Genomic DNA, 9,458 nt, shown 5'->3' with positions numbered 1-9,458 from the left:
CCTAGAATGTGTTGTCTTAACTCCCAGATGTAATATTTCTAAGTTTCCAATAGAAAGTTTAAGGTACTTGGTGGCATCTCTGTACTCTATCTTATCTAAAACTCTCATATCTCTTATCCTGTTCTCTGATATCACCATTCAGCTTTTGACCCAAAGTAGGCAATCTCTGCTTGGCCTCATAAAGCCTTTTCCTATGTGTGGACAGCTCAGCTCTTGTTCAAGGATCATACTATGGAGGACCCATGCTGTCCAAGCTCTTGTTCAGGGAATCATGCTGTAAGACATCCATGCAGATTTCTTTGGCACTCCCCACCCGTTTCCATGTAACTCTCTCTTCTCAGCTACCCTTCTGTGCAAATTCCAACTGCCTCAGCATCCTAGAACACTTATTTTTGAATTGCCAATTCACAGAGAATGTTGCTCCACCTGGGTCCACCTTCTCTGCTTTGTAGAAAGAAAGTGCCTTCAGACAAAAAGCCACCACAATCACAAGGATCACCTTGTTTGTCTCCCTTCTCTCAAGAGTCAGCATCCTGTACTGCTTGCTGTCCAATGGCTCATATGTTTTGTCTAATTTTATAGCTGTTTTCAGTGGAAGGAAACATCTAATGCCAGTTACTCTGTCACGGCTGGAAGCAGAGCACTCTAGAATTTTGGATAACAAATTCATTGCCACCCAAAATTCTATACCCAGTCACCATATGATTTATGTACAAGGCCAGCTGAAAGTCTTATACTTGCTAAGACTCAGAAAACATACCACCATATGTATCTTTCCTTAAAAAAAAAATGCAAAACTCTGCAACCTCCAAAAATGTGTACAAACTCAATTATATTTAAGATAAAACATAGAAATAATAAAGAAAGGAATAGAACTTGTAAAATTCGAGTTTGTTTCTAAATAACTATTGATGTAATTATAAAATATAATGCAAAGTAGAAATTTAAACTTTGAAAGAGAAGATATGAAATAAAAATACTGAATATTTTTATGAGACTCAATTTATGTATCATCCACAATTTTACTAGATTCAAAATATGTGACCTTTATCTAGCTTTCTGACTGGAACAGTCCTAATAATTTCTTATATTTTGCTGGTGGTCATGGAGTCAGATTGCCAATGCAATCATCACTCTGGCTTGAAGGGGTCCACTGTGACATCTACTTTCCGTTGTTCATATACTAACACTGCATGTTATCTGCATATTTCTGCCACACGTAACTTGTTTCCTGTCTCAAGGTTTCTCTATTGCTGCTAAGACACAAGAGGTCATGGGACCTGCCCAGCACGCACGAATGCCCAATTCAGAGCAGAGGGTGTTGAGGCTGAGTGGGGAAATCTTTGACCAATAGAATAAGGTTTCAAAGATAACATTCTCCCTTTTTTCTTCTGGATGGATTGTTTGGAAAAGCAAAATGTTCTTACTGCTGCTCTGAAGATGTCCTGTGAGAAAAAGCAATCAACTTGACATGAACCTGAGACCACTTCAGGAACACACTCGCTCACATTTACCCTTTCTCCTTTTCTGCCTCATTCCAATTTTCTTTCCCTTCTACTTCCCTGGGATTGCATTCTCCAGCCTGACCTTTTTCTTTACAGTAAGATAATGATAAGATAGATCTAAAAACTGAGGCTATATTAAGTTAAAGGCATTCTAGGGAAATAAGAAGAACGTGAACACATTTCAAAACACTTGTCATAATATGGAGGAATCAATGAATACTGTTTCATTTTTGCCATCAGTAAAAAAAAGTAGATGTTTTAAGAGAGATAAAAGTCATTGTTATGAAAATAACATAACTTTTTGTCACTTAAAAATATGTCAGAGGAAACTTGGAAAAGAGCAAAATAGAGAATAAAAAGGGGAGATGACAAACAAGAAACAGCAGAAAGGAGGAAAAACAAAATACAAACTATATCATAAGAGGATAATTTTTATAAGTATTAACACAGTGCTGACGCTGCTCTTGAGACTATGGATAAATGAATCAAATTGGATATAGACCGTAGTCTCTGATACTGGAGGAAACAGAAATTAAGCAAATAGTTAAATAAATAAGCGTATAATTGCATACCACAAGATTGTCATGAGTGAAAGCCGCACTTTTATGTGAATCTATAATGGGGCTCTGACCTAGCCTCAGTGGTTAGCAAAGGCTTCCTTCAGCCCATATTGTTCAGAGACCTGAAAGGTAACAGAGAAAGACCAGCTCAAGAGCTGGCCTATGCAGACACCCTGGGCCTCAGCTGGAGGAACACTCCAGCTGAAGGAAAGGCAAGCTAGCTGCAGTCCAGAGGGCCTAGGGGCTGGGGAGCAGGCTTTTAGACTCTATACAAGGCCTTGCCAATGAGAGATCGTGAAGCCACAGACGGAGTTTAGGAAACGTAAAACCCATTAAGCAACATACCACAAATTTATTAAAAAACGAATAAACATTCCGTTCCGATGTTGTGGAATACAAATATATAATATTAGGAATGAGGAAGAGTAGAATTTCAATTTATTATAAAATATGTATAAATATATATTACGAAAAGTAAAAATGTATTATCTGTGTATGAAAAACATTATGAAATAGAAAATTTTCTAAGAAAATATGAATTAGGGCAACTGACTTTTTAAGTGGAGAAACTGCATAGTCCAATACAGGATACAAAATGGGAGGAAAGAGAAAATTGTCAAATTATCTACAAAGTTTGTTGTAGGTCTAGATGATTTGGATATAATTTTGTTCAAACTTTCTATTTTTTATTTATTTTTTTTTTTATTTTGAGAGGGAGTTTCACTCTTGTTACCCAGGCTGGAGTACGATGGCATGATCTCAGCTCACTGCAACCTCTGCCTCCTGGGTTCAAGTGATTCTTCTGCCTCAGCCTCCCAAGTAGCTGGGATTACAGGCACCCACCACCACACTGGGCTTATTTTTTGTATTTTCAGTAGAGACAGGGTGTCATCATGTTGGCCAGGCTGGTCTCGGTGACTCAGGTGATCTTCGTGCCTCAGCCTCCCAAAGTGCTGGGATTACAGGCGTGAGACACCTCACCCGGCCATTTTATTAAAACTTTTAATGTATACATAATTCCTATTCTGTTAAAACTCGCTAAGACAGGTAAAAATACTCCAAACTCTTTTCATCAAACTAGCAAGATGCTGATACAAAAACCTCAAAGTAAACAATACAAAAACCTCAAAGTAAACAATACAGAGCAATCTCATTTAAGATTAAATATAAAAGCCTTCTAAATAAAATGTTAGCAAGTAGAAATTCACAGTATGTAAAAATAATTGCCAAGAAAGATAGAGTATATTTATTACAAAGGTAGAAATACTGCACAGCAATGTGAAGGTGCTCCATGCCACAGAACATGCCCTTAGAAATGGTTAAAATTGTAAATTTTATCTTATGTATATTTAATCATAATTTTAAAAAAGACAAAAGTAGCTTTGCTATAAAACTATAATGACTACTCACTATTAGATCTACTAATATTAATTATACTATTGGTTTGATGGGAAAACTATGTAAATATCTCAGTAGCTACTGTTTTAATAAAGTCAATACCTATTTCTATTTCAAAATATTTTCTGTTTTTTTTTTTTTTTTTTCTGAGACAGGGTCTGGCTCTGTTGCCCAGGCTAGAGTGCAGTGGCATGATCTCTACTCACTGCAACCTCTGCTTCCAAGGCTTAAGGGATCCTCCTGCCTCAGCCTCCCACATAGCTGGGATTATAGGTGTGTGCTACTACACCCAGCTAATTTTTGTATTTTTTGTAGAGACAGGGTCTCACCATGTTGCCCAGGCTGGTCTTGAACTCCTGAGCTCAAGTGTTCCGCCTGCCTCAGCCTCCCAAAAGTGCTGGGATTACAGGCGTGAGCCACCCGCACCTGGCCAAAATATTTTCACAGGATTCTAGTAAAAATTACTTCTTTTTCTTGATAAAAAAATTTCCCTCAAACCAACATCCAGCATTATATTCTGTGGTGAAACCCAAAGGCCTTTCTTTTCTTACAATTAATGACAAAAGAAGAATGGCTACATTAATTAGTGTTAATAATATTTTGGAATTGTTAGCCAATGCAATTTGACTACATAATGAATGAATAAAATGAGCTTATATACAGTGAAAGGGAAATTATTGATGCTTCTAGAAGTTGTCATTGCATTCTAGAAACAGAATCAACTAAAAAATGGTGATAGCAAAAGCTCTTAGCAGAGTGGTTAGTTATCAAAGAAATATACAGAAAATATTTGCTAGACACCTGAAACTAAGCAGTTGATAATGCAATAAACAAAAAATATCATTCAAAATTGAAGCAAAAATATTTAAATATCTAAAAATGAAAACTTCAAAACTAAACCCCGTCTCTACTAAAAATACAAAAAATTAGCCGGGCGTGGTGGCGGGCGCCTGTAGTCCCAGCTACTCGGAGAGGCTGAGGCAGGAGAATGGTGTGAACCCGGGAGGCGGAGCTTGCAGTGAGCCGAGATTGTGCCACTGCACTCCAGCCTGGGCGACAGATCGAGACTCTGTCTCAAAAAAAAAAAAAAAAAAAAAAAAAAAATTTAACAAAGAACTTAAAAAAATCAAAGGTGTAGAAGGCCATTATAAATAAAAATTAACCTTAAAAACATAAAGTTAAATATTTATAAAGTAAAATGTAAATATATTAAATATAATATAACATATTAATGTAAATATAATATACAACATTTTACTTATACACCAAAATGGTTGTTTGTTTACAAATTATACATGTACATTTTTTAAAATGGAATAGTACTGAAAAACCAAAAGGGAAAGATTAAATCTCTCAGATGATCACTATCCAGAAGTATCTACTGTTATAATTTAAAATTCTTTTCAGACACTACCACTGGCATATACTTACCTACATGTACATGGAAGCTGTGTGACAGATGCTGTTTTGCATTCTTATTTTTATTTTTACTTATTTATTTATTCATTTATTTATTTTTTGAGACAGAGTTTCACTCTTGTGGCCCAGACTGGAGTGCAATGGCACGATCTCGGCTCACTGCAGCCTCTGCCTCCCAGGTTCAAGCGGTTCTCCTGCCTCAGCATCCTGAGTAGCTGGGATTACAGGCGTGTGCCACCACCCCCAACTAATTTTTATATTTTTAGTAGAGACAGGGTTTCACCATGTTGGCCAGGCTGGTCTCGAACTCCTGACCTCAGGTGATCTGTCCACCTTGGCCTCCCAAAGTGCCAGAATTACAGGCATGAGCCACTGCGGCCAGCCCAGTTCTTCTTTTTAAACCAACAATATATCCAGAACATCTTTCCATGCAAGCAACTGTAGATCTACCCCATTATTTTAATGGCTGCATGTTATTCTATTGCATTCTGTTATTGATAGCTATCTAGATTGGTTAAACTTTTCAGTATTTTAAACATTACTGCAATGAATAACTTTTGCCTCAGTGCCTTGCATAGGCCACACATGTAATAAACAGAGTGGACAGCAGTCAGACTCACAAAGCCCAGACTCTTAAACCCTCTAAACTTCTGTGATGATCGACTGAAGGAAAAGAGATTTTAGACTAAAAGTTATGGCAATCTTTGCAATTCTGGTGACTTTAAGTGACTTCATTATAAACAAAATTAAAATACAAATGGCAAACTTAGAAGAAATAATTGCATTATAAAAGGTTAATAATGTTGATATGAGTTTTAATTAGGACATGCTCAAGGTATACTTCAATCAGAGTAAGTCAGGGTATGCTGCGGAAGCAAATTTCAATGACTTAGTAGAACAAAAGTTTGTGGGGGTTTTGCCCTCATTAATGATGCATGTCCAACATGGATTGGTGAGGGGCTTTGCTCCACAAAGTCACTCAGGAGACCAGGTTGACAGACATTCAATGATCTTTGGATGTCACACCAAGTAACCGGTGCATGTCATCCTGGATCACTATAGAAGAAAAAGAGAGTGAGGAAAATGGAAACCTGCTCTTAAATGCTTTGGCCACCTTCCCTCACAGCCCTTGGCTAGAACTCACTGCATGTTCCTGCTTAACTGCAAGGGGTCTGGGAAAGTATGTTCCCCCCGAGCGTTCAGAAAGAAAAGAGAACCAAATGTTAACAAGCATTGAAAACCTCCATCACAATCTGTTTTTCTAGTCATCAAGTACTCAGCTAATTCTTCCACAAAACGAAACAAAACAGAATAACATCTTTACCTAGGATGAAATCCTTAAGCAACCTCCAGTCACTGAATCCAAATACAATCCTGGGTCTCAAGGTGAGGGCAATAGTCTCTCCATCAGACCGGTCTCCTCTTTGTTCTCGGTCCTATTAATGGCAAAGAGAAGTCATTTGCCTTCCACCTGCATCATCAGACAGTGGTGAAATGGGCCGGTTCACAGCAATCATCGCTCCATTTGGAATGAAGAAGGATGGAGACACAGAATCACCAGTAATTCTGAACTCCAAAATCACCAGCAATTCTAAACACAATGTCTGACCTGGGCAGACACAGTGATGCCTGGGTGGACTGGTGTAGAAGGGAGCTCCTGGCAAACCCTCACTCTGCTGTCACAGAAGGGCTCTCCTGTCCCTTATTCTGCCTTCCAGACATTCTCCTTGGTCACATCCGAAGTAGGAGTTGCAGAATATGTCCTCTTTGGGACCTGAACAACTTTCTCAGAACACTTCTAGCTTACAGAGCATTAGAATTAGATTTTCCAAACTGGGTAATTTAATAAAATGTTATTCCAGGAAAAGATACTTTCCCTCCTTAGAATAATTTTGATGTCAATTAATAATAAATTACTCTTTTTTAACCCATATAATTTGTAACAGGGAAAATTCAAAACAATCTGAATTCAAAACAATGTCAACATTCAATAGTAGGGAACTTATTAAATTAATTAATGTACATGTATGAGTCTATTGTACATCTGTGTACATCTATGTGTCTATTGTACATCTATGTGTCTATTGTACATCTGTGTCTATTATTATTAAATTATAGAGATTATGAAGCTGTCTATGTGATGCTATTTTTTCAATGAAAAAGAATGAAGGAAAGAAACTGCAGTCTGCCCTGAGCAGCTCCACTTCTGCAGAGAAGTTCCCTTCACCACATCCGTCTTCTGCCAAACTGAAGGCTGCTCCAGGCCACTGAGTTGCCTGCCATCCAAAGGGGATGGGCGGGATTGGAAGAAGGCTGTGGCAGCTCTTTTCCTTGTTCACCTCCCCCTGCCAGGGAAGGCAGGACCCTCTCTGCCAAGGGTCCTCTGTGTATTCCCTTCTCTCTGAGGAATTGGAATTTTTGTCTCTGGTGCACGTAAAGCAGAATGTTCCCTGACACCAGTGTGTGGATTTTTCACATCACCGTGAGTCTGAAAGGACCACAGGATTTTCCGCAGCGATTTTCTAGCATTTTCCAGTCCCTGTGCCTGGACTGATTTGAATACTTTGTTTTTCTCCCTGTGCCATTTACCCTCCCACCTTTCCCTCCTGCTTTCTACCACCCTTGGATGAATGGATTTTGTAATTCTAGCTGTTGTATTTTGTGGATTTGTTATTTTTGTTGTTTTTCTGTGAAGCACATAAATTGGAAATGGGAGGTAAAGAGTGTCCCAGTTGCTCCTGGTCACTCCCTTTATAGCCGCTACTGTCTTGTTTCTTGTAACTCAGGTTAGGTTTTGATCTCTCTTGCTCCACTGCAAACAAACAAACAAAAATCCTGAAGAGATGAGACAGGAGGAAAGACCTCACAGCCAGATCTGCTGGGTTTTGGGGAGTGATTTTCTTCCTTCCCCTTGAAGGGGAAAAAGCTATTTTCACTGGTACATTTAAAGTCCCCCAACTATGGGCAGGTACCAATTCTGAACAAGTGCCACTGCAACAACACTAAACCTGAACTTTTCAACTCCGTTGAAGGTGGGAAGGCAGCAGGCAGAAATCTACTGTTGGCCACTGCCAGGTCTGTTTCATATTTCAAAGGAATATTGGGTGTTGCAAATAGGAACTGAAGGGTTAAATGTATTAAACTTGTGATTATTTGATGTCTTCCTGTCATTTTAAGAAATTAAATTTGGAGGGCAAATGTCAAAATACTTGTACAATTTTAAAATGTCACAACTAAACCTGAGCTGGTTTCCAAAAAAAAAAAAAAAGAAAGAAAAGAAAATCTAGAAATCTCTTCATAATTGACTAGAAATCTCTTTAAAACTGACCTCTTTTTAACTCTTTGAAGTGGGCTAAGGTTTGCTTAGTTGTTTTTGTTTTCTTCCATTTCTTTATACTGATCTGTAAAATCTAATGTTTTTGTGGTAAATATAAATTTATTGTGTAAAATACAAATATTTGAATGTAAGGAATTTTCAAAATTTCTTCTGTTACCTTGAATATATTGACAAAGTCAATGAGTGCCTGGGTAGATCCCATGTTGTGTAAATAGTATGACAACTTCTACAGAAACATATGACATCTTGGGTTCTCAAGTGACTACATGGAATGCTTGACCATTTAGCTAGTTAAAGACTCCCCTGCTCTTGGAATGTATGTGGTGTGTGTGCCTGTGTGTAACAGAGAGGGGGAGGTGGGGCAGTGGGAAAGGAGTGACGGAGACCAAGCTTGCACATTTTAACAGGTATTAGACATTTCCCCAGGAGGTAAGGTCCTGCAGTGTGCTACAGTGAAAAGATGGTAGGGGCTGAAATAATAAGTAAGTAACAGACAGCTCAAGCTCTATGCTTGAAAGCAACCTTAACATGGGTTATTCCTTCAATCTATCCAAGATTCTATTTTATCTCCTATAAAATCATGACACGTAATAATAACTGCCTGACAGGGTTTGTGTGAGAACCAGAGGTGATGATGCAGTTGAAAACATTTTGTAATCTGTAAATTACCTTACCTAAGGATTTGTTTCTATTCCTTCTAGTCTCCTTAGCAAATACCACAGGGCTTAGCACACAGGAGGCACTCAATTAATACTAAAAATTGCTTCTTTATAGATTTTGGAGGGCCTAAATAATGCCAAAATCAAACAAAACCATGTAAAATCAGGTTATCGATGTTTCTGTTGTTCATTCACTCTCTTACCTCCCTCCTACCACCCTTCTGATCTGACACCTTCAGAAAGGTTTCTTTTAAGGATGAAGTCATACAGCATGTAAAGAGATGGAGCAATGTGTGTACAATTTTTTTAGGTATGAAATCTAATAGAGTAGCATTTGCTACAAAGTGTAGGTGAAAGAAAACACCTACATGCCACAAATTATTGGGTCTGCCTCAATCTGTTCCCTTATATGAATCCATGTATTGCTTTCAATTCTTGGTTCTACTGAGCCACAGAGGTTTCCAAATCGGTATCCTGCTATTTGCCTTCAATAGGGACAGAAGATGGAAAAGCCATTTCTTTAATGCAAATTTGGTAGGAAATAGTTTCTCCGTGCCTCCTCCTTCCCCATCGAGTAGTT

The 9,458-nt window shown here is 38.2% G+C and overlaps 1 long non-coding RNA gene across 1 annotated transcript in view; it reads right to left on the bottom strand.

Moving 5' to 3' along the window:
• Positions 1-6,273: 6,273 nt before the first annotated feature.
• Positions 6,274-9,458, bottom strand: part of LOC134736413 (uncharacterized) — a 125,597-nt gene continuing 122,412 nt past the window's right edge. The window contains exon 7 of the long non-coding RNA XR_010120413.1: positions 6,274-6,318. This is a non-coding gene — a long non-coding RNA (uncharacterized lncRNA). The remainder of the gene's footprint in view (positions 6,319-9,458) is intronic.

The sequence above is a fragment of the Symphalangus syndactylus genome, chromosome 4 (assembly GCF_028878055.3).
Source record: "Symphalangus syndactylus isolate Jambi chromosome 4, NHGRI_mSymSyn1-v2.1_pri, whole genome shotgun sequence".
NCBI lineage: Eukaryota > Metazoa > Chordata > Mammalia > Primates > Hylobatidae > Symphalangus > Symphalangus syndactylus.
The sequence above is the reverse complement of the archived record's forward strand: the minus strand, read 5'-3'. Positions and strand labels throughout refer to the sequence as shown.